Source organism: Meles meles, chromosome 10 (genome assembly GCF_922984935.1).
Source record: "Meles meles chromosome 10, mMelMel3.1 paternal haplotype, whole genome shotgun sequence".
In the NCBI taxonomy this organism is placed as follows: domain Eukaryota; kingdom Metazoa; phylum Chordata; class Mammalia; order Carnivora; family Mustelidae; genus Meles; species Meles meles.
The window spans coordinates 34,535,874-34,561,520 of NC_060075.1; positions in this window are offsets into that span (position 1 = coordinate 34,535,874).

The following is a 25,647-nucleotide window of genomic DNA, read 5'->3' on the forward strand; positions in this document are numbered from 1 at the left end:
TCACTTAACAGTCTCTTGGAAGTTTCTTTGCCACCAGTAGCCTCCGTGTTCCCCCTGAATCTGAATCTCAATCCTGGGGGCAGTGCTTTCCTAATCCTTCATTTTTTGTTTATTTGTATTTGGGTTTGTTTTTGTTTTATTGCCCACACTCCCTCATCTTAGAGGTAGTAATTTCTTTCTTATGTCTGCTACTTGTGAGTGCTCTTTCACCCCTTTTATCTACCTTCTACTGGTTAACAATTCTTTTTACTACTGTGGTGACTGTCTCCTGACTGGAGACAGGCTTTGCAGACTTCTGTAAATACCGAATCAAAGGATTTGAGCTACCTGATCATCTCCTTTGAGTAATAAAATTATCGACTCAGCAAAAATGAATAGGGTTTTGAATGTCACATCAAGATGGCCTACAAGAAACCAGTCAGTCTCTCATTCAAAAGCTTACATAGTTGTCTTCACTAGTGAGAGTGTATCTTTAACTCTGGGAATTTTTTAAATTAAGTATGCAAAGGCAGCTGAAGTTGGAATCCAGAAGAAGAGATCAGATAGAGTTTTGTGTATAGGAACTATCTTGGGGAGTGCTCGCATAATCAACATTTATAGGGGAATGAAGAAAACAGGACTGAGGAAAGAGGAGTCCATGCGTGATGCCTCCACAGAAGGTCTTATAAGACCTCACAGAGATCTCAGGAACTGGGAACACAATTCAAAGTTTTCCACCTTGATGATGTTTAGGACAAAGGCGTGTAAAGTAACAGCCCTGCAATAACCAGTCATTTGACGTGAGCTGGCTCCAAGAGAACAAGTTACCAGGACATTGTGTGGTGAATCTCTTTAGGTAAAGGCAATTTCTGGAGTATGACTCTGCTGACAACCTACCCATCAGCTACACTCCCACCAGCTGGGGAAACGTGTGTCACAGTACTAAAGGGGGTTTCTGAGCAGATGTATTAATTATCTACTGTTGCTTAACAAACCTACCCCAAATTTTGTGGCTTAAAACAATGGACAATTTGCATTCTGCTCACAAATTTGCAATTTGGGGAGGGCTCAGTGGGGATAACTCTTTTCTGTACCTCTCAACATCAACTGCAAAAATTTGAAGGCTGGGGGTGCTGAAATTATCGGAAGACTTGCTCATTCTCATGTGTGGTATTTGATGCTAGTTTTCAGGCAGGACCTGAGCCTGCACTGTCAGTCTCTCTCTGTGGCCTGGGCTTCCCTGACAGCAGAGTGGCCATATCAATTCCTCTGCCTCCTAGTTTTGAGGCAATGACAAAATCTTGCCTAAGTTTAGGAAGCAGGGAAATAGACTCGGCCACTCGATGATATTACCAGAAATATTGTTGTCACCATTTTTAGGGAATATAGTCTACCACAGGAGCACATCATAAAATCTACTTATGAAAATCATAGTATAAATATTTTTTTAAGAAGGAATTTGTGTATGACCAACATTTTATTTACTCAGATATTTGAGAGAATCTTGGCATTTAAAGTAAAGCCTTACAACTTCAATTTAGATGTGTAAGTGAGGAGTTTATTTAGAAATGATTTTAAGTTGAAATCTTACTGTATTTTCTTACGGAACTAGAACTTTCAAGAAAATGTCAACCTCACTACATTTTTTGTTTTATTTTTAGATTAATGAAATCATTTTAGTATTTGGGAAGATCTGGTTTATTAATTGAGTTATCAAAGTATTTTAAAACAATAAAGAGTCCCTAAATTTGAATGTCATTTAAAGTATGTCAGAAGACATATATACATATATATGTAGGTATATGTATATAAATATACATTAATGAAACCAAACTTTACCCAAAACTCTCCCCAAAATGTTCATTATAATCCGCACAATCATTAATACAATATTAAAGTTTTCTGAACTTAAAACTTTCCTGAACTCTAAAAGTTAAACTAAAAGATTAGGGAAAAATTAGAGTTTTAAATACATAACTTTATTAAATTGAATAACAGCTCTTAGTTCCCAAAATATAATTCTGAATAGTCTTTTGTGTGTATAAAACCCATCTTGTGGATATCCCTTCTTTCTCTCCACCAAAATCTCTTACGAATATAATCAAGAGGGTCAACTATTTTAGAGATATTGATTGTAACTCCCCAATTTTTAATACAGGTTTTGACCTTGGAGAATAGGCTTATAGAAATTTACAATATCAGCATGGATCAGCTCAACTATATGTAGAATGCAGTAGTCATAGGACAGTGGTACACAAACTACTCTTTTGCTTTCCAAGATCATCTCCTAGAGCCTACAATGTATAAAAGACAAAAGCAATGCTAGTTTGCTTATAGATCTGGGTTGAATTTGGCCATGACCAATGTATTTCTACCACCTTGCGCAGCAAATTTTGAAAACCGTTTGTTGGTCTAACAGATAAAGAAATTAAATTTTTTAGAGCTCAAGATATTATTAGCAATTTTACTGTCAGGATCTACTGATTAATTGGAAGTGAAATATTTTTCTTTTGCTTGAACTGAGAGACTTCACAGGGTCAGTTCTGTAGGTTAAAGCTTATACAACATTCTTTATTTTGAAAACTTTTGACTTTAAAATTGTTGGAATTATGATATTTTCTAGAGATAATATAATTAAGCTTTCAATGACTGTCTTTTATTCCATAAATATTTCTTTTGCAGCACATGAATTTTATAGCAAAATAACATTATGCTAAATAAATTGGCTAGAGATGTAATTAAAGATTGGTAGTTTTCCATATAGAAAAGATATGAAACATGTCAAAATAGAGGCTCCACCTTCTAGAACTCTCTTTCTACACTGGCCAGACAGATTCTAGATTTGAGATTATATGATTGTAAAATGGAAAGGCTGATTCATTTCCAACTGTACATGTTGGCATGTTTTAGGTGATTTGTCAATAATTAATGTGTAAAATTTCTGAAAATTAACAATTACAGCCCTAAACTGAGTACATCCCAGCTATGTATTATTGTTCACCATTGGCATTTGTGAGAATAGTCCATGTACTCCTACCCCTAAAATACTACATATGGATGAAGGCTCAGTGGTGGAATATTTCTGATAAAGAAAAACAGGATAATGTTGTATTAAGGTGTATTATATTAATTTCATGTTTGACTTAAGTTTTTTTTAACTTCTTGTCTTGTAAAAGAAATAATGGTTTTGTTGTTGCATGTCTATTATTTTAAAACTTGTTTAAAAGATGGAAGACATTAGAGACCTGTTGCGGTTGGGCTCTTCAGGAAGCAGCCTTTGAGATGGGGATCACAGACTTTGGTTGTAGATATATCTGTGATTGAAAAAGAAACCTTGTGGAATTTATAGCAAGCCCTATGAGGATAATCACAACATAGACCCTTTGATTTCTGGAGTACAACTGTATCATCTTTGACAGAAAATTGTACACCACTCCAAAAATAGCAACTGATATGCTCCTGGGTTTTAATAGAGCATGAGCATCTATTATGGGACATGAATCAACCATGTAGCAGAAATGACCAGCGTGAACTGGGCTCTGTTAGGCTTCCTGACACATAAGGTTCAGTGGGCCCAGCAATTATTGTAAGACAGAAGTGGCACATCTGGGATAAGGCAAAGGCAGGGCCAGAGAGTACACTGTCATGTCGCCCACCAACGTTGTACTTGTGCCTCTTGTCCATATTTATTGCTCATACCTGTGGCTTCACAGAGTCCCATATGACCAGCTAATAGGATAGAGGGGAAAAAAGTTCACACTTAATTTATGAATGGACTGCTGCTAAACCCAGAGGTGACCCTGAAAGACAGTGGCGAGAGGAAATGCTCCCAATGCGTAAAGCTTTGGGGATGAAGCACCTGGTCATCCACGTTGTACAGAAAATGAGGTAATCCAGATGAGAATATACAGACTCGTAGGCTATGGTTGTTTAGGACCTGGAAGGACCTGGAAGGAGAAAGAGGATTAGGAGCAGGAAGGTCTGGGGAAAAGTATGTAGGTAAACTTATGGGAGTATAAATGAACTGTGAAGACCTTTCCAGCAAAACTCATAAGAGTTGTGTGTGCTTTGTGTCTCCGTTTCCTTACCTCCATGTTCTCCTATGCTTAACATCCTGCTGGCTTTCAACTCACTATTTCACTGTCAAGGTCACTAGTGATTCCTGTCTTGCCAAATCCAAGGTCTGTTCTTAATATATTTACTTGATCTCAACAGCATTTGACATTCACTAATGGTCACTTCTTTGTTCTTGAAACAAGTTTGTTTTTTTTTTTTTTCACATGTGTTCTCGGGTATTTAACTCCCTTGGCTTTCTTTCTATTATACTGAATACTAATTTTTAGTCACTTCTTCAGGATTCTCATCTTCTTTCTGTCCTTCTGCCCCAAGGCTAAATTTTGGAGTGTCCCAATGCTAAGTGTTCCACCTTCTTCTATTATCTATGTAAGTTTACTCATACGCTGATGTTAAGGCAGTCCCAAAGCTTTAGATGTCACCTGTAGTCCTGACTCTTCCCTGAGCTTCAGATTGGTATATTCAACTGTCTTCATGCCTCCTTCACTTGAATGAATAATGAGTGTGCCTAACTTAAAACGTCTAAACCGAAACTATGGATTTTCCTCTGGAAACCTGTTTCTCCATGGTGTCATACTTGACTCCTCTCCATTTTACATCACATCTGCTCCGTGAGCATCAGCTCTCACATTTACACTCAAGATATAGCACAAACTCAACCCCTTTGCAAAATTTTCATCAGTCTTCCCAGGATAAAGCTCTTCAACTACTCTAAAACCCATCTTGTCAATATTCCACAGGTCTATTATTGTTCTATTGCAGCCAATTCTCAACAGAACCATCCTACTAATCTTTTTTTTAAACAGATGTAGCTTTATTTATTTTATTTTTAAAGATTTTATTTATTTATTTGACAGAGAGAGAGAGAGAGATCACAAGCAGGCAAAAAGTCAGGCAGAGGGAGGGGGGAAGCAGGCTCTCTGCTGAGCAGAGAGCCCGATGTGGGACTCGATCCCAGGACCCTGAGATCATGACCTGAGGCGAAGGTAGCGGCTTAATCCACTGAGCCCTGCTACTAATCTTTTTTAAAAAATGGAAATAAAATCATGGCACAGTTCAAAGCCCACCATTGGTTTCCAGTCCATTCAGAATAGTCTTCACTCCTTATCATAGGCAAAAAGGTCTACTTCATTTAGCCCAGCCTATGTTTCTGACCCCTTCTCTTAGTCCATCTTCCCTTCATTTGTTCTTTTTGGCCAGCTAACATTTTTACCATTACCAAAATCTATTTTTTTTTTACTTCAAGGACATTATTCTTGCCATTTCTTCTTCCAGAAATTCTCCTTCCCTAGATATTTATGTGTTTCTCTCCCTTACTTCATTTAAGTCTCTAGTCAAAGGCCACGTTCTTAAAGAGTTTTTGCCTGAACAGCTTATTCAAAACCCACATACACCTTTCTACCTTCCCCTTAGCTCTCACTATTTTTCTTCAAAACACTTACCATTATCTGGTATGCCGTAATCTTTTCATTTGTTTGTTTTCTCTCTTTTTCTATAGAGGATAAACTCATGAGAGTAGACACTTATTGTTTAGTTCACTACTTATCTTCAGCACCTAGATCTGTACCTGAAATACTAGTATCTTAGTAAACATTTGTTGAATGAAAAATCAATTTTATAACTCATTGTTTCACCAATGTTGGAAGATATATAAGATGTACAATATTTAAGCCATTTTGTGGGTGAAGAACATGAGGCAGGAAAGTTAAGTAACTTGGTGAAAATCACATACTTAAATTATTCGATATTCCTATATCATAGCTTAAAGGGGAAATATCTTTTAGACTTTAGCACCAGGAGAAACATGCCTGTTTTGAGAATATAAAGAAAGAGACTTTTTTTTTTTTTTTTAATGTTCACATTTCCTTCTTTAAAGTTGCTTCTGGGAACTTACAGCCAGATCTTCATGTAAATCACTGCATTCTGTTGTTGATCTTAATGCTTTGTTTATTCTATTTCACATTTTTCATGCTGTACCCATTAACTAAGTCTTCTCTCATTCTGCTTATGGTCAAATGTGCTTTATTTTAAGTTTTAAAATTCAGCTGAATAAATTTGGCAAATTAGGTCAACTCCAGGCCAGAATAAACTGTAAGGTATCTATGTGTTATAATTTTAGGTATAGGGGTTAGCAGGGTAAAGTCAGAGCAAAATGATTTTTAACAGTCTACCAGGCTTTACAGATTTATCAAAGAAAGAAGAGCTCAGGAAAAAAAGACCAAATAATAAATGAGGGTGTACGTATTATTAATAATTCTGTTAAAAAGGCAGATATATTGAGCTCATTTTAAAAAATCTCTCTTTAACAAGAAAAATGAAGAAGGTAACGTGGGCAATTAGCTACTGACATGACCACTGCATATCTAGGTAATGATCAAAGCGTGTGGGTGGTATGACCAGCCCAACCTCCAAAAGGGGGGTGCACTCACTGAAATGAGGCACAGTCTAGGCATGATTAACTATTTAAAGTTCACAGAGAATGCAAGTAAATTATTAATTTGTTTTAAGATTTTCATGCATTTTCCATGTAGTCATTTAACTTTACAATACACTAACCTGTTAAGGTTTACTATGAAATATTTTAATTAAATAATGAAATAATATTTACAAATGTCAGCTTTTTAAAGGTGGTAAATCATATAGAATCCGCAGCAGAAATATATGTTCAGAATTTTCTTTGCCTTGGAAAGAATCTATTCTATTTAAAAAATAGCAGCAGCCCTGACATTCTTAGGAGCAAAATGGATCCATGGACACAGTTAATTATTATGCTACCTGATACTATGTTTTGTCATGTTACATTATGTCACCTCATGCCATATATCTTATCATCCTATATTGTAGTATACTATATTATAATGTGTTTTTTCTTACCTCTATCCCATAGAAGAATTTAAGTTCTATGAAGCCAGAAATTGAATTCTCCCACCCCCTTTTTTAAGGCTTATATGTCTGGAATATAATAGATTCTCAAAAATGATGAATGAGTGTGTAAATGAATGGTTTAAACTTTAGAGTTTAATGAGAGACTTGCTTATAGTAATTACTTAATTTCTAACTTTTTCACAATCCTTCATAGGTCTCACACAGTTGGTATCTGGGAAAATAAATATTTTTTCTTCTTTTATTGTTTTTCATTTCTCCAACAAATATTAAAAATTAGGGATGCCTGGGTGGCTTAGTTGGTTAAGTGTCTGCCTTCAGCTCAGGTCATGATCCTGGGGTCTTGGGAACCAGCCCCTGTCAGAGATAGGCTCCCTGCTTAGTGGGGAGTCTGCTTCTCCCTCTCCCTCTGCCCCTCCCAACTCTTGTGCTCTATCATGAGTTCTCTCTCTTTCTCTCAAATAAAAAAATCTTTTTAAAAAATTAACTGTGTTCCATGTACTATGCTTGGTACCAGGGTTATAGTGTTGAACACAATGGATTAATTTTTTACTCACCCCTTGCAGTAGAAATGAGGAGACACGAAACAAGTGAAAAATTCAAAATAAGGGGAATGGAGGCAGGCAAAAATTCCCGAGACAGAGAATAGTGGTTACTCATTTAGTGAAAATGACCTAAATTCTCCTTGACTTCATAGAGAGAATGAAATTTTAGATGGAACTAAAAGGATATAAATGAACTAGGCATGCAAAAATCCAGAAGAGCACATAAAAAGGCCTTGGGATGGAAAAAAGCTCAATCTGTTTTCAAACTGAAAGTAGGGTCTAGTTGTTGTAATGTAGTAACCAACAAGTTGAGTAACTTTAAATAAGATGGGAGCAATAGGGGATGTTTAAAAGTTCACTTTCCTTCCATTAAATTAGGGACCTTGAAGAGACATGCAACTGGAGATACCTGGTAGACAATTAGATATACTATTATATTGTATTATTATACTATTGCTTAAATAGCTCTAATAGCATACTGAGCTGTACATACGAAATTGTGAAAAATGAATGAGATTGTGTGGAGAAGGAGAAGAAATGATCTCCTGAGATGGAGGCCCTGGAAACTTTTGTTATTTGCTGGTCAACAGAGGAAAGTAAGACAGCACTAGAGAATGAAAAGGATGAATTTTGGAGGGGAGGGGTAACCTGAAATAATAGTATCATTATACTAGTATAGTATAATAGTATCAGGAGGGGATGAGGTTTCACAAAGGATATAATCCTCAGTGCAAATTCTGAGAAAGGTAGAATGGTGTTTGTGGCAAATCTGCTAGACCAACTTGGCTCAGCATCTGGTGTATCCTTCTGTGCAATAGAGAAGGCCGTGATAAACACTCTTTGTCCCAGAATTCCATGCAGATTGGTATCTGGAGTTATTTAGACTATATGAATTGTGTTGTATCACACTGAGGTGGATTTTAAACTGAGTTGAGTAGAGACAGAGGTAGCAGTCAGACAGAAATGTTATTTTCTCATACAAGTGCAGCAAAGGTGGTACAACTCTGGAGGCTAAGATCCTGGCAGCAGCTTCCTAACCAATTCATCCATCACATCGGAGGTATCATTCTTCTAGTAGAAGCAGACTAGAAGCAACTTTCTGTTTCATGGCTTGCAATTAATGCAGTAACATCTTCAAGCTAATAACTGATAGAGTTGAGGTACCTAAACTTCCAGATTATGTCATGAGTAAATGTTTCTTCATCTGGTCCGTTCTGTGGTATTTTTCAAGTTAATAATTCCTAGAGCTCTAGTCCAGAGCATTCTCTTCTACACTTTCACCTGTTTTGTAAGGTGCTAATTTCTCACAAACCCCTTATAATTAAAAAAAAAAATTGTAGATTGTTTTTTATTTTTGCAGCTGAGCTCAGACTGATAGAGTCAAGAGAATTTTTTTAAAATACTTTATCTATCTATCTATCTATCTATCTATTTAAGAGAGCGAGAGCAGGGGGAGAAGCAGAAAGAGAATCTCAAGCAGACTCCAAGCTGAGCACGGAGCCTGGTGTGGAACTTGATCTCACCGCCCTGAGATCATGACCTGATCCAAAACCAAAAGTCAGTTGCTTAACCAACTGAGCCACCAGGCACCCCGCAGAGTGAAGTGACTGTTAAACAGGGAATCAGTAGAATCTGGAATGGGTCATGTGACCTGATAGTATTTGAAGGTATGAAGATCTGGTTTGAGTGGAGTATAGAATACCAGTCCTCTGTCAACCAGTGGTGAAATAGTTTCTTAAGAAGAAATGACTGATTGGATTAAAGTGCCTGTTAAAGGCATGGCTTGGACTGAGCATACGGCAACTACTATATCATAGAATAATGCATATGAAGAATACAAAATTTTGGATGGCTTGACTGTGTTTAACTGTATTTGAGAGCTAAAGAAAGCATATGACAAACTCAAGGCTCTACATTCCTAATTCAAGTCAGTGTCTTATCTCTTGTATCTCAGATTTACACACAGAATCTGTGGCTATAAGCTGGAGAATCTACAGTATAGACTGAATTACAGCTACATTTTTTTTTTTATGTGAACATAAGACCTTCAATTTAGGAAAAAAATTAAGGCTTTGGGAGTTAGAATAATGACATTTGGAAGGATTCGGGTGATTGACCTCAACTCCAGACAGCACTGAACAGAAGCAGCCCCACCTTACAGACTGAACAGTCTGGTTTACCTCATTTGAAGGTCCTTTAATAACATTACCAAGGGTTATTGCTAGCTACCCTTATGCTCTATCACTATAATGCCTCCACAGTCTCTAATCTGTTAGCTAGATTCAGATCTTAACATGCCCAACAGGGCCATTTGCCAAGTCAAACTAAGAAAAGAAATTTTCCATGTCAAAAGAATTCATATTTGAGCTAATCTGTATTGGTAAAAACATGGGGAGTATATATACGGATTTTTCAGTGATTGATACACCATGGAGAAAATAAAAAATTCTTAGATAAGACAAAATTTATCAATAGAGGGCATTTACCAAAGTTTCTGGATTCAGTGTGCTACCTTGAGCAGTTATAAGTGGTTCCTTAGTTGGTTAACTAAAAGTAGAATTCAACTATGGTCTATGCTGTATGAAGTTAAAATTGTTTGATGCTATATACAAGAGGGACACCAACACATAGGGAAATTGACATATTAGAATAAATATATCTTATGCAGTCTACTCACTCACCCTCTAACTATGGTCTCCCCCCTTTTTTCAGTGGCAGTTATGAAATCCTCATGGTAGTGCTTCACTGCCAGAGACAATGAAGCAGAATTAGTATGACAGACACAATGAGGGAACAAGGGAATGAACTGTTTCATCCATGGGGATCTTTGCTAGTGGCTAGTGGATCATGGGGTCTCTAAGACTGAAATAAATGAAAAGTACATGGAAACACTACTTAATCTCTTTAGTGAAGTTAACCTTAAGTTTGGTGAAAAACACCTTGACCTCAGTTTCATGAAAGAGAGTTACATTGGCCATGCAATTGTCAGAATTAACTCACTGGGAAAGTGAATATAATTGGCAGAAGATCGCTTAATGATATAAATATCTTTATTTACTATAAATCTTCTATACCATAGTACTATATAAATCTTCCTCCACTTGCAACTATTTATTAGAGTTACTAAGCACCAGGAAAAGGAAAATACCCAGTCCTATCAAGATTATGGGACATTGGCTCTGAAGTAGCACAAATCCTTGGACATGAAGAGCATCAGAGGTTAGATGAAAATGGAATTTTGCTCTGTTTCCTCTTACAGTTGTCTCAATGGGTCTGTAACACCATTCTGTAGTTACTTTTGTACCCAATGATAACACTTAAATAAGTACAATTAGAAATTGGCAGAAACCCCACTCTGACTCCTTGATCCATGGCTTCAGAACGATCATCAAGAGAAAGTCAAAGATGTCGGAGCTTCTTAATCATACTGAAATAAAACAATAGCATTCTTGGATAAATCAAAGATATTAGTACTGCCCTCAAAGACTTGAAAAAAATATAGGGGTGGTAATTCCTATCACCTTATTTAATTCATCTGGATGAATCATAGCGAATGACAGTGGATTATTGGAAGCTTAATCAGATGGTAATTCCAAAGGTAGCTGCTGTTTCAGAAGTGGGTTCTTTAGAGGAGAAAATCAATATTGACCTTTGCCACTGGTGCACATCTAGTAAATTTGACAGATAATGCACTTTTTTTTCTATCAGTGAGAACATCAGAAACAGTTTGAATTTACCCGACAGGGACTGAAGTACATCTTCCCTGTCTTCCTGTAGGCTTATGCTAGCTCTTCAACTTTCCTTCCTAAGTTAGTACAGAGGTACTATAACCTTACCTTACCATGAAGCATTGTTACTCTGTACCTTGATGACACCATGGAAGTCCCACAGTTTCAAGGGAAATACTATTAAGCAGAAAACTTGATCTACAGGAAAGAAGAAGAGTTCCAGAAAATATAAATATATATGAGATTTTTTTCTTAATTTTTAAGAAGAATATTGAGTCTCTAAGATACTAGCAATAGATGGTGGGGTTTATAATATATGCAGAAACAAATACATGACAATAGTAGCAAAAATAGCAGTAGGTATTGTAAGTTTCTTACATTACATGTGAATTAGTATAAAGGTAATAATAAATAAATAATAAATAAAACAGATTTATTGCTAAAAATCCAAAACAGGAGATAAATGGAATACTAATACATGTTCAATAAATACAAAAGGAATAAGGAAAAAAGAGAAACAAAAGAGATGGAGAAAATAACAAAGAGTAAGATGAAAGCATAATAATTGTCAGATATAGAAGGAAAAATTAATAACCCCAAATCATAGTTGGAGAACTTAATACTACCATCTCACTAACTTATAGGACATGCAGGAAAAAAATTGTCATTAAGAGTATAGAAGGTTTGAACAAATAGTAACAAATTAGACCAAGTGACATTTAGAGAACACTCACAACTTCAGAATAAATATTTTTTCCAGTGTATGAAGAATAATCTCTAAGATATACTACATGCTGATCATGAAACAAGTCTCAATACATTTCAAAGAACTGAATCAGAAACAAGAGACAGAAAAAAACAGGTGCCACTACTTAGTCTATGTCACCCTTGTCACTCTATTGAAATCCATGGATTCATTTCAGACATTCCTTTTCTCATCGGTATCCCTCAACTACAGAAAACAATCACCTACATACTTCTTAGATATCTTCTCTGACCACAGCAGAATTAAGTTAGAGATTAATAACAATAAGATACCTGTAAATCCCTTAATGTTTGGGAATTAAGCTGCACATATCTAATATTGAATTGATTTTAAAATTCATGTAGGAAACTAGAGTATAATTTGATATAAATGAAAATAAAGAACACAACATTCCAAATTCGTTGTATGTAGTTAGAGTAACAGTAAATGGGAATGTTGTAACTTTAAGTACATATGTTAGACAGAATATAGTTTTAAAATCAATTCTCTAATATTCCAGTTCAAAAAGCTTAGAAAAGGGGAGCAAATTAAACAAAAAAAGTGGAGGGAAGAAAATAATAAGAGAAAAAAAATCAATGGAACAGAAAACAGAAAAACAAGAAACTTGAAATGCTGAAAGTTGGTTTTTAAAAAGATTTTTAGAAAAGAATTGATAAAATTAAAAGAAGGGAAACATTGAAGAGTCTGCAGACAATGAAAGAATAATAAAGAGAAATTATGAACAACTTTTTGCCTCTTTTCCATGTGTCCATTCACATGAAGCCCAAGTACATGCAAAACTAATCCATGGTAATAGAAGTCAGAATATTCAGAAATTTGGAAGGTGCTAGAAAGAGTCTATATCCTGATATTTGAATGATGGTTATGTAGTATACTTACATAAAAATTCAAATGAAGTTATGTTAGTTTCCTTTAAATACTTTGTGTATGTGTGCTCTGTGTGTGTGTGTGTGTTACCTTAAAAACAAATAACATATATTTATGGGTCCTGTCTATAGGTCTATTTAAAACAGTAAACAGTAGACCAAGTATTTTTACTGAGTTCCTATACTTCCTGACTATCTACTTATTTATATAGGTTCAGTGAGACTCTATTCTTTTTTTCAAATTAAAAAAAAAAAGTTTAAAAAATTTACAACCCTACCATGACAAAGATATGTTTAATTTGGGATGACAGTCTCTGTAAGAAATAAGAGCTATGCTTCATGTGCTATAATTATGCCTTTAATATTCTCCCAGGAAAATGGTCTGGTTTTGTTCTGTGACACATATAATCCCATATCTACAAATAGTAAAGAATATTAGTTTCAGACAGATAGGTCAGGAATATCAGCAGACAAGGGAATCTCTAAGAAGGAACTGGTCATAGCTTTTATAGGTTATAGATTTCACAGAAAAAATGCGGCCACTGTTAAGTTCAGTGATTCTTGGTTCCTGATCTGAGTAGAAAAACTTAAAGAGACAGAAGAATATTTCTGATCCATAACAGTAAATTACAATCCTCAAGATTTTACAAATCCCCTCACATGCATATTAACTTGTAAGCCTTAGAATACTGTGGCCATTTTTTTTTAAATTTTAATTTTTTATTTAAATGTGAATTAGTTAACATATGTTGTATCATTAGTTTCAGGAGCAGAATTTAGTGATTCATCAGCTGCATATAATACCCAGTGCTCATGATATCAAGTGCCCTCTTTAATGCTCATAACCAAATTCCCCATCCCCTGACCCACTTCCCCTCCAGCAACCCTCAGTTTGTTCCCTATTAACAGACTCTATTCCCTCTTAACCAGAGGCTCCCTTGTTAAGAGCCTCTATGGATGGACTCCCTCTCTGTTTTTATCTTATTTTATTTTTCCTTCCGTTATCCTATGCTCATGTGTTTTGTTTCTTAAATTCCATATATGAGTGAAATCATATGGTATTTATTTTTCTCTGACTGACTTGTTTTTCATAGCATAACACCCTTTAGTTCCATTCACATCGTTGCAAATGGCAAGATTTCATTTATTCGATGGCTGCATGGTATTCCGTTGTGTCTACATACCATATCTTCTCTATCCATTCATCTGTTGATGGACATCTGGACTTTTCCCATAGTTTGGCTACTGTGGACATTGCTGCTATAAACATTGGGAAGCACATGCTCCTTTGAGTTACTATTACCATATCTTTCAGATAAATATCTAGTAAGGCAATTACTGGGTCATAGGGTAGTTGTATTTTTAACTTTTTTTAAAAGATTTTATTTATTTATTTGACACACAGAGAGAGAGATCACAAGTAGGCAGAGAGGCAGGCAGAGAGAGGGTGGGAAAGTAGGCTCCCCATTGAGCAGAGAGCCTGACGTGGGGCTCGATCCCAGGACCCTGAGATCACGACCTGAGCCGAAGGCAGAAGCTTTAACCCACTGAGCCACCCAGGCGCCCCTATTTTTAACTTTTTGATGAGCCTCCATACTGTTTTCCAGAGTGGCTGCATCAGTTCACACTCCCACCAACAGTGTAAGAGGGCTCCCGTTTCTCCACATCTGTCATTTCCCGATTGTCAATTTTAGCCATTCTGACCTGCATGAGGTGTTATCTCATTGTGGTTTTGATTTGTATTTCATTGGTCCCGAGTGATGTTGAATATTTTTTCATTGGTCTGTTAGCCATTGGTATGTCTTCTTTGGAGAAATGTCTGTTCATGTCTTCTGCCCATTTCTTGACTGGATGTTTTTTGTTTTGGGGGTGTTGAATTTGATCAGTTCTTTATAGATCTTGGATACTACCCCTTTATTTGATATGTCATTTGCAAATATTTTCTCCCATTCTATAGGTTGCCTTTTCATTTTGTTAATTGTTTCCTTTGCTGTGCAAAAGCGTTTTATCCTGATGAAGTCCCAGTAGTTCATTATTGCTTTTGAGTCCCTTGCCTCTGAAGACGTGTCTGGCAAGAAGTTGTTGTGGCCAAGGTCAAAGAGGTTGCTGCCTGTGTTCTTCTCTAGGATTTTGACGGATTCCTACTGTGGTTCTGTTTTTAAAGCCAGATATTACAGAGCTTTGTATGTATTAATTAATACCTTTTCTAGTTCCCATAAATGAAACTGATCAAATAAAATATGAAATTAATGATATTACTTTTCTTTAATGCATGTGGTCAAACTATGCCTTAGGGATAAAGGTCTGTCCACAGTGAGACATTGGAACAAAAGCTCACCCTTGGTCCTCCTGCAGTGTGCACAGACATGTACCCCATGTCCCATAGTCCCATACTCAGACAAAAACACACACTTTGTGCCTTTGGATAGCAAAATATAATAATAATAAAAAGATAATCCTGCTCAGTTCTAGTGCCAAAATAAAAAAACCTGGAGCTTTCTTTGCAAGTTACTGGTACCATAATGAAAATAGTGTCACTGGCATTCACAATGCTGTTGTCATTATTTTGTATGCATAATAATGAGAAGAAAATATTTTTTCTTTTTGCACCATAAATTATTGTAAATTTGCTAAGAATGCTTTTTTATTTCTTTTAAATGCCTCTCATGTTTTTTATTTAGGAAGTTGGACCTTCTCCAAGTCTGTACAAACCAATTTCTTTCCTTTTCAACTTGATATTGTTTCTGAATCTTCCTTCCACAGAAGTGAGATAGTGATGGGGTGCCTGGGTGGTTCAGTTGGTTAAGTTTCTGACTCTTGATTTTGGTTCAGGTCGTGGTGTGAGGGTTGTGGGATTGAGCCCTACATCAGCTTATATGATCAGTGTGGAGTCTGCATGAGAATCTTTCTCTACCTCTGCCCCTGCCACTGGTGCTCTCTGTAAAATAAATAAATAACTCTTTTTTAATAAGTGAAATAGTCACATCATTATTAGTGTCTTAAATGCCTTCCAAATCCTAAAAAGAGAAGGCCTTTTAAAGGCAGTTAGGATTCATGTACAACAGAAAAAAAGAGGTTAATGTAGATACATTCACAGAATACCTGATATCTTTCAAGACAATAGTTAAACACATTTGTTTCAGGAAAAGACACTATTTCAAAAAGCCAAAAAGCAGTTTCACAATCATTGTGATTATATTTTAATCAATAATTTTATGTTACATGTTGACTATATCTTAGCTGTCATAATAGTTCAATTAAATTACGATGTAGTTTGGCTTGATTCTTTGTCAGTGGAATCCATAATTGAATCACTTACTCCCATTACTATAGTTTTTGGAACCTATGTGGATTTTAGAGATGAATGCCTGCTTGAATAGGGTATGACAAAAACCCATGAAATCTGCAATGAATGTAAACATTTAGGACTCAAACAATATTTAAAGTCTCCTCGGAAATAACCTGCTCTATAACAAACAAAATCAGAATATTCAGAGCTTTATGAAGCCTAAAAGTCATAAATTCCAACCTTGTATTCAAAGGAGAAAAAAATTTTAACTATTGAACAATATTACTGAAAACTTTGAAACACAGTACAATCATCCTAACTGGCATGGTCTGATAGAAATAGAAATGTGCCAGGTACCTGGGTGATTTAGCTGGTTAAGGGTCTGCCTTTGGCTCAGTTCATGACCCCCGGTCCTGGGACTACTCAGCAGGGAGTCTGCTTCTCCCTCTCTCTCTGCTCCTCCCCACTTCTCTTGGTCTCTCTCTCTCAAATAAATACATAAAATCTTTAAAAAAATGGAAATACATTTTTAATAGAAATGTAATAGGATTTTAATAGAAATTTAATAAATTTTAATAGAAATTAAAGAATAGAAATATAAAAATATTTTTAATAGAAATTTTAAAATACCAATGCTAATTGATGGCTCAGAAAAACACATAGTTCTTCAATAATCTCATTTGTACTACATTATTTTAATTTCGAGAGAAAATACATTTAAAAATTTCCAGCACTTTGTAAAGTCTATCAAGTTATAGAATAAAAGGGAAGACGTGCCTAAAGAAAGTAGCTGAAACCAAGAGCAGCTGCCTGGCCAGAGGAGTAAAAGACTTTCTAATTAGCCTTCTGATGGATCTACAGTCACCCTTTTTCATCATTCAGACGGCAGGCTCTAGCCTACACTAGTGTCAGGGTTTATGTGTGATCTTTAGGTGTCCTTGAATACAAATCTCAGTGAAAATCATGGTGATAGTCAAGAAATGAGCCCTTTCTTCAATTCTGAGCAACATACTGAAAACACATCATAAGATTTTGAAAAGAAGAGAGTTTTTTCCTCTCTGCTAGATGGAGAGTGGTTTTTTTTTTTTGGTTTTTTTTTGTTCTTTCTTCTTACCAAACTGACAATGGTATAAAATTTTCTAACTTAAAAGATTTCACTTTCATTTTTAGCCAGCTTACTTGATCCGGGGGTTAAGAATAGCTTCCTCTAATGGTGTCAATCTGGAAAAAGAGAACGACTTTCTCAGAGGAAGTAACTAGTCAGTTGCTGTCTGGGCAAGGTGTAATGTAAAGAGAGTGGGATCATCCAGAGCCCTCCTCCTCTGTCTCCGGTTCCTTCCACCACGTCCAGCTGCTTTTTCCTCAAACTATGGCTTGAAACTGGGAGAAAAAAAAATGGACCTGGCAGAAGCATGTGACAAAAGCTCTGTGGAAAAGTACCTTTGCTACAATACTGACTCCGTAGCTCACAGCTAATTAATCCCACAATAGAATGTGAGTTGGCTAGTTGTATTTTGAATGTCCTCATGTGGCCTCTCTTGACGGGACTTGCCACCAAGGGTTTTAAGCTTTCACCCTATTTAATATTCATGTCTAAAGAAGCAAAGTGCCTTGGGATATTAAGAATTTTTAAAAAATTGGTCCTTTAGGTTTAGATTATAATGGAAAATTCAACAGCTATAGCTACTGGAGACAAAAGGTGAGAAATTCACATTCTGGAAGTAAACTATCAACTATATGCTGAATAGGAAAAGCCATAATTATTGGACAGTGAAGTGACAGTTTTTGCAATTGAGTGGTTTAGTAAATGGTAACCACAAAAAGTTAATATCCCACATGCTATGATTCCAGAGAGTAACGTTCTTCACAGTGGGAACAGTATTTCAGTAAAGACTGAGTTTGGACGGAAGGAGTAAAATCAGATTTCAAAAATATATATTTTTTAAATTTACAATACTATATTTAGTGAAGCACCGATCCTTATGTATAACTCATTGCCTGTTAGTTATTCAGGTCTTTGACGTATGTGACTCGAACCATACTCAATTCATGGAAAGCAGATAAAATTTGTTAAGAAATTTTCCTCACTGAAATCCCGTGCTGCCAACACTGGTCCAGTCTCATGACATGTGAATACAGCATGGAACTAGTACCACAGAAGACAAATATCCTAAGCAACTCTTGAGTTAATATTCGTGATGTTCCCCATGGCAGTTGCTTACCAGGGTATATATTTTGGAAAAATTCCCAAGTGACACCGAGAAACACCATAATGAGAAGTTAAAGGTGGATGCTTCTCTACTCTTATTTTAGGGAAAATAAACTTAGAAAACTTTTCTTCCACTTCCATTTTCTTGTTAAACCCTACTCCATACTCTGTTTTCATCCTCCAAATTTCTTTCTCTTAGTAATAACCAATTTTGTTTCTAAATTTTACTGAGAGAAACAGAAGAGAGAAGGGTCAAAACAAGTAAGATTTAAGGCCTATTGATCACCTGTTGATGTTATGTTCTAAAACCCATGCTATCCATGTTCTGCTATAGCACATTGCCTGGATTTGTGGTTGCCTATAATTAAATAGGATTCATTCTGCCTCTTAAAATGAATGCCAGCTCCCAGCAACGTCTGTTTGGTGGAGGGAATCATCATGTCGGGATGACTCAATCCTGGGCATAGAGACAGCTACCTTTACATTGCGAAGTCTACATGTGTCTTTTTTTTACCTTGTTATAGTGGGAATTTAACAAAATTTCCCCTACATTCAGATTGTTGGTAATAATGGACAAAAGGATTCATGTTCCCTTGGATTTAGAAAGTCTATACCCTAGAACCCACCATTAAAATAAAAATTCCTCTGGGAAGTATAATATATAAATTCCATATTAGGTATTAAAATTACAACCGGACTAATTTTCCTCATAATCTTTCTTTACTTTGGCAATTAGGAGGCAAAATATTCAATATATAGAAAAATATGAACTTTAAAATTTTAATAATCAAGTGTGGGGGCACCTGGGTAGCTCAATCAGTTAAGCGCCTATCTTCAGCTCAGGTCAAGATCCTAGGGTCCTGGGATCGATTCCCACATCCCTCTCCCATTTCTGCCTTTCCCTCTGCTGCTCTCCCTGCTTGTGCACTCTCTCTCTCTCTGACAAATAAATAAATAAAATATTTTAAAAATTGGTTAAAAATCAAGTGTGAATGAGGAAGGTACAGAAACCAGAAGGGTCCCAAGACTTGACTTGCACAGGATTGGGGAAATAAAGAGAATCCTAGACAGCATTTTGGTCCTGGGCATCTGAAAAGAAGTGGCTCTGTGTACCAAATATGGAGGAGAACAATGGGCCGGTGGAAGGGTACTAAATAAAATCATTGATGACTTCATATAATTTGGAGAGACTCATATGGCACCTAAGCTCAGGCCGAGTAGGTACTTGGGGGCAAAGAACCCAAGACTTGGAAGAAACATAGCATCCTTTTTCTGATTTGAACTCTATATACAAGGAAACTGAATTTCAGCGATGTTAAGTGAAACACAAGGTAATATCCTTCTTACATGATAAATAGTTTTTGTTCAGCTCCTTGCAGAGTACCCGCAACCTACTAGCTCTTGCTAAATACATATTGATTGATTGTTCAACTGCTAACATTTATACTTTCATTTGAATGAGTTACTGTCAGTGTTTCCATTTTTATGGAATCCTTCTTTGATAAGTAGAATGCCGAATGTAATTTAAAACCACTTTAACTGTGTTTAAAAGGTCTCAGGTTTCAACAGATTTTGAAGAGTAGAATCTCTTACTTTAGAAAATGGATAGATAACTAATACTGTATATCAAATATAGCAGCCAGGTTATTTCTTTTCTCTTGTGTTGGTATCAAACACATGGGGAACCTGAATTCACATCAGTATGTGGACACCCAGCACAATAATTGGCATCACTGAGAGAAGATCCTCCAAAAAGGTACACTGAGTTATTTCAAGTTACCATTGGTGGACATTTTGAAACGTGTATTTTTATTGCTAGATTAGATGTTGTTCACATCAGGCTGTAGAAAGAAAGGGATTTCTGCAATCCTCTGACCAAGGGACATATTCCACCAAAAATTATGACTGTTGATTTTTTGTTGTTATAAATATTGTAATTTTTAAAAAAGATTTTATTTATTTATTTGACAGAGAGATCACAAGTAGGCAGAGAAGCAGTCAGAGAAGGAAGGGGAAGCAGGCTCCTTGCTGAGCAGAGAGCCCGATGCAGGGCTCGATCCCAGGACCCTGAGATCATGACCTGAGCCGAAGGCAGTGGCTTACCTCACTGAGCCATGTAGGCACCCCTATAATTTTTATCCTACAAAAATTAATTAAGATTTTAAGTGACTCAATCTGTGTGAGTAGACTCTACTTGAGTAAACTCTACTTATTCAACTGACCATGTGTCTTAGTTGAATTATGAACCTAAAACTCAAGTGTTTTGCCTCCTTTTAAGATACATATTAAAAATGTGTAGCCTTTATAAACTGAAATAAGCAACTTTGAAAGATGATCTTTATGATTAGAGAAAACAAAACTTGTTCACCTTACCCAGGTTTTTTTTTTTCCACATTGTCCCACTTTTTCCCCCATTAAAAAAACTGACTTCCAAAACAATCTTTCAAAAATCATTCTCATTTTATTAAAACTATAAATATAATGACTATTTAAACTACCTTTTGTAGGTCACCTGGATGGTTTAGTCGGTCAAGCATCTGCCTTTGGCTCCAATCATGATTCCAGGATTCTAGGATCCAGCCCGGCATCTGGCTCCCTGCTCAAGAGAAAGGCTGCTTCTCCCTCTCCCTCTGCTTGCTGCTCCCCCTGCTTGTGCACTCTCTCTCTCTCTCTGTCAAAATTAATTAATTAATTGAAAAAAATTAAACTACTTTTTTAGAAGCCTTTTTACACTTCTTTTCCATTGAACACACTAAGAATGAATATGAATAATGCTTTGAATCAAGGTGCTGATGCCTTTAGTGGGACCCACATCCTTCTTTGAGATTATGACCTATCACATGTCTTTCAGGGGTACTCGTTCTTGGGAGACAGTGGTCCAGTGATCTCTCTACAAGACTTGTGAGCAGACTCCTGATGGCCTTTGTTCTGGAATATCTTCTCAAGGATGTTTGTGGAACGAAAAACCTTGGAAGAATAGAAGTAGTGTCTATCGGAGCAAATGAGTAGATTTGTTTACAGCCTGGTGTAATAAAGATAATGCTGCCTTCTGGGAAAAGGTCAGTCCTGTTTCATTGCAGACTATCGTGAAAGGTTGTGATCCCCTAAACCTAGGATTCCTCAGCTGGAACACAAACCCTCTGCCCTTCAGTATGCTCTTGGAAGCCTCCACCTCCGCTCCCCCTCCCCCCACTCCCGCCAGTGAGATTTCGGAGGCAAGGGCAGCTGATCACATATGGTGATGCTCAGGCTGCTTGTTGTGCCTAGATACTAACATTTTCTGATTCAGGGGTCTTGTGTCTCCTGCCAGCTTCCATGAAGCCATGGTAGGCTAACTTGCTCACTTGCAAACAAAGTCAAACAAAGGCAAACAAAGTCAAACAAAGTCAAATCTCAGACCTGTCACAGTTCTTGACAGTACTTAAGTTTTTTATTTTAAAGTGGACTCTATACTTACTGAACGTTTACATCTTATAGATGTATGTTTAATGGTATTTTTAGAAGTTAGTTATATAAATATTTGAAAATACAAACCTTGAGTATCTTCTCAGATTTCCAAATGTGTCTTTCTCATGGTTAACACCTTACCTAGGCTGGGTTGCCCCTCCACACCACAGGGTGTGACGCCTGTCTTTCCAAGCATCTGCCAGAAACCCAAATAATGAAAACTTCAAGTTCGGTTAAGGTAGCTCCCCTTGCAGTGGAAAAACTTTGGTCATGTTTCTTCAAATATTTCTTCAGCCCTGTTCTCTCTATCTCCTCCTTCTAATGTTCCAACTATGATGAGGTTACATGATTTGATATTGTACCACAGTTTTTTGAAGATAAATTCTCTTGTTTCTATTTTCATTGTTTTTCTCTTTGTTTTTCTGTTTGGGTAATTTCCATTAAAATTAAAGCTCACTGATTTTTTTTTTCTTATACATACATATATATAAAGAGAGACAGAGAGAGGGAGACAGAGAGAGAGACTGTGGGAGTGGGGATTGGGGGCAGAAGGAGAGGGAGAGAAAGAATCTTAAGCAGGCTCCATGCCCAGCATAGAGCCCGATGTGGGGTTTGATCTCATGACCCTGAGAACATGACCCTGAGATCATGACCAGAGCCAAAATCAAGAGTCGGATGCTTAAGTGACTGAGCCACCCCAGCACACCTAAAGCTCACTGATTCTTTCCTCATCTGTGTTAAGTCTCTGTGTGCCCAGCCCTGGCGTTCTTCATTTCTGCTTCTGTATTTTTTTTATTTCTGGCATTTACTTTTGACCCGTTCTTATAGCTTCCCTCTCTTTATTGATAATTACCCAACTAGTCTTACTGGTTTTCTACCTTTTCCTGTTAAATTACTTAAACAAGGGACTTTTCCAAATAAGGCAAACACAACCAATCAAATAATCTCTGTTCTTGGCTGCCACTTTTTCTCCATAAAAATCTCTCCCTGAGCACCAGGCTGTGGAGCAATCCTTACCACTTGCCTGATTGGAATTGATCATTGCTCAAATAAACACTTAAACATTTTAATATGCCTCAGTTAATCTTTTAGCATTCCTTTAGAACCTTGAACATATTATTCATAATAAAATTTAAATCCCTGTCTGATTAGTCTAACGTCTCTGTCATATCTGCTTATGGTTCTATGATTGCCTTGTCTCTTCGGCCTTTTTTTTCTTGTCTTTCGGTGTACGTTGCAATTTATTGTTGAGAGCAAAGCACCTTGCATAGGGCAGTAGAAGCTGAGTTAAATATGTGTTCGGTGTGAAGACTTCTGTTCATCTGTACAGTTGGGCTGCATTTTATGCTTGTTGTAACTGTGAGCATCAGAGGCTTCAAACTCTTTCCATCGCCTTGTCACCTTATTTTTGTCTTGGTTTTGGTGCTTCCTTTTGTGCTGATTCTCAGAAAAAGTCTGCTTCTCACAGGTCTCCAGGCTATACTCTGCTGTTATTGTTACTGAGGTCTTATTAGGTTGGTGGCAGGATGTGGGGAAGGGGGGCATTTTCTAATCTTCTCATAAGTCTCAGTCGTAGGGCTGCACAAGAGGTCTGTGTCTAAGGGATGTGTCTTCCCCCCACTTCCTCCATGCCACCTCCCCACCGCCTTCTAACCCCTTCCTCAGGGCTAGCAGGTACCTCCCAGTCTTCTTGGTCTATACCCTTAAAGCCCTGTTTCCCTTGTAAACTGCCAAGCTATGCTTTCCCTGCACGTCTGATTGTGCTGTGATGTCATTTCTCCCATCAAGCCCTCTGCTGTTATAAAGCATTCTAGTGATTTTTCTTCCAAACTTGAAAAACCCTTAAACGAGAAATGCTTCAGGGCAGTTATTGTTCAGGATAGTTTTGTGTGAAAAAGACCAAAGTTTCAACCTCTTAGCCTCAGAATCATAAAACACACACTTTAAACAGGTGTCTAGGTATATCTTATACCTTTTGAAATAGAAGTTACTCCTTGCCACTGATAAATTAATTATTATTGGTGTGAGTTGGCCTCATCTTCATTACCATGTTCATTGTTAGGAGCCTAGAAGAGAGTGTCTGATCTGACATAATCCTGGATTTCCCGTTGTTTTGAATTTCTCTTATTCTTTTGTTTTATATTTTAATAAACTGGACATAGCATATATTTGGTCTGCTTTTATGAACTTATATATGTTCACTGTTGGATATTTAATTTAGATATAATCACACCATTTATAGGGTAAGTAAAGACTGATATAAGTACATTTATATAAATAGGATTATCGGTGCCATTAAAATTATATAGATCTTGGATACTCTATCCCTATATGCTCAGAACAATTGTGCCAGAAGCTAAACTAATTTAGGGGAGGCAATGATTGTGTGTGGTGTGCATATTCATTCATGTGTGTAAACAAAATGAATGAAACCATCAGCTTATTAAGTTATGAACTCAATTATCAAAAACCAGATTCTCAGCCTGATTCAGATTTCAGCTCCCAGGGTGAAGAAGATCTTGAGAAGTTTACATTAGCATGGTGGAATTTACCTCCATTTTGATGCCCCCTTCACTTTGACAAGACTACAATACTTGTATTATAGGTTTCCACCATGATAGATCATTTCATTCATACGATTATTTTAGAATGTTTAAATTGTTTTGCTAAAATTCTTTGGACTGGCCTGCCTGATTAGAATTCTGTAGATTTTGCTTTTGTGAAAATATGATTACAACTTTTAAAAATATCCTTCCTGTCAAGTTATTGATAAAATTAGTTCTCTAGAATGGTAGGTCACATAAAGCTTGCTTTGCAGAAATGTGCATGCAGGTTTTGAAAACACAAATCTAGAGGATCTTTTAGGGGTTCACTACTGAGAATCTAGGAAAATTTAATCCCTGAGTAAGGAGTACACCTAAAGTTTTTAAGGTCCCTGGACATTGGTAGGATTTGTCAAATAAAAAAACATATCCAGACTTACTAAGGCAAGACTTTATTAAAAACGTTTATTGAAAAAGGGGAGAAAGGGGCTATTGAACAGGGAGAACACTGTGTGAGATCCTCACGGTTCTGGCAAAAATGTTTTCTTTTATATTGAGTTAAACAACTGGGTGGGGCCGAGTGAGATGGGAGAGAGGCACAGTCTGAGAAAATAGGTCAGAGAATGTTTTCCACGTGGTCCATCTGTTCTCATGAAGAGTGGTATGCCGGCACAGGAGGAGGGTGGGTCAAAATTCAGGGCCCTGAGACACTTAACCAAATGTTGATTAAACCGTCATTTTTTTTTTCCCCAATTGGTCCATGGGAACAGACAGCTCAGCTAATGATGTATGGGGTTAAAAAAAAAAAAAAATGTAATTTGGAGAGTTGGTGTTTGACCTCATTCTAAGTAAACAAGGGGTAGGGGTGGGTGTGGTGAGTTCTAGCTAAGTCTCCAGGACTCAAGAGGGAGGGAATTTCATAGCCTTCCCTATCGTTCAGGAGTATTGGGCTTGAGTAAATTTCAACATTGTCAGATCAGAAGCTGTTTCGTTGAGCTAGATTTAAGACTTTTTGACTCTACTGTACTTGCCCTTGTATCTCCTGGGCCTTCTGGGTCTTTAGAACCTGTAGTGTCATGTATCACAACCCTAGGTTGTGTGAGGCCTAAAGGGAATAGAACTGAGGCTGGGACAGAGGCGAAAAGCATGCCCTCCCCCCCCCCCCTTTGCTTGTCAGACTGCCAAGTGGCAAATAGCATGGAACTTGTTCAATACTTTTCTTCCTGGGGAAAGACTGCAGTGAATGCCAGGAATAGCTTTCCCTTAAAGACTGTCCTCTGACCCTTTGAGGGTTGAGATGTTTGGACACAAGGAGCTA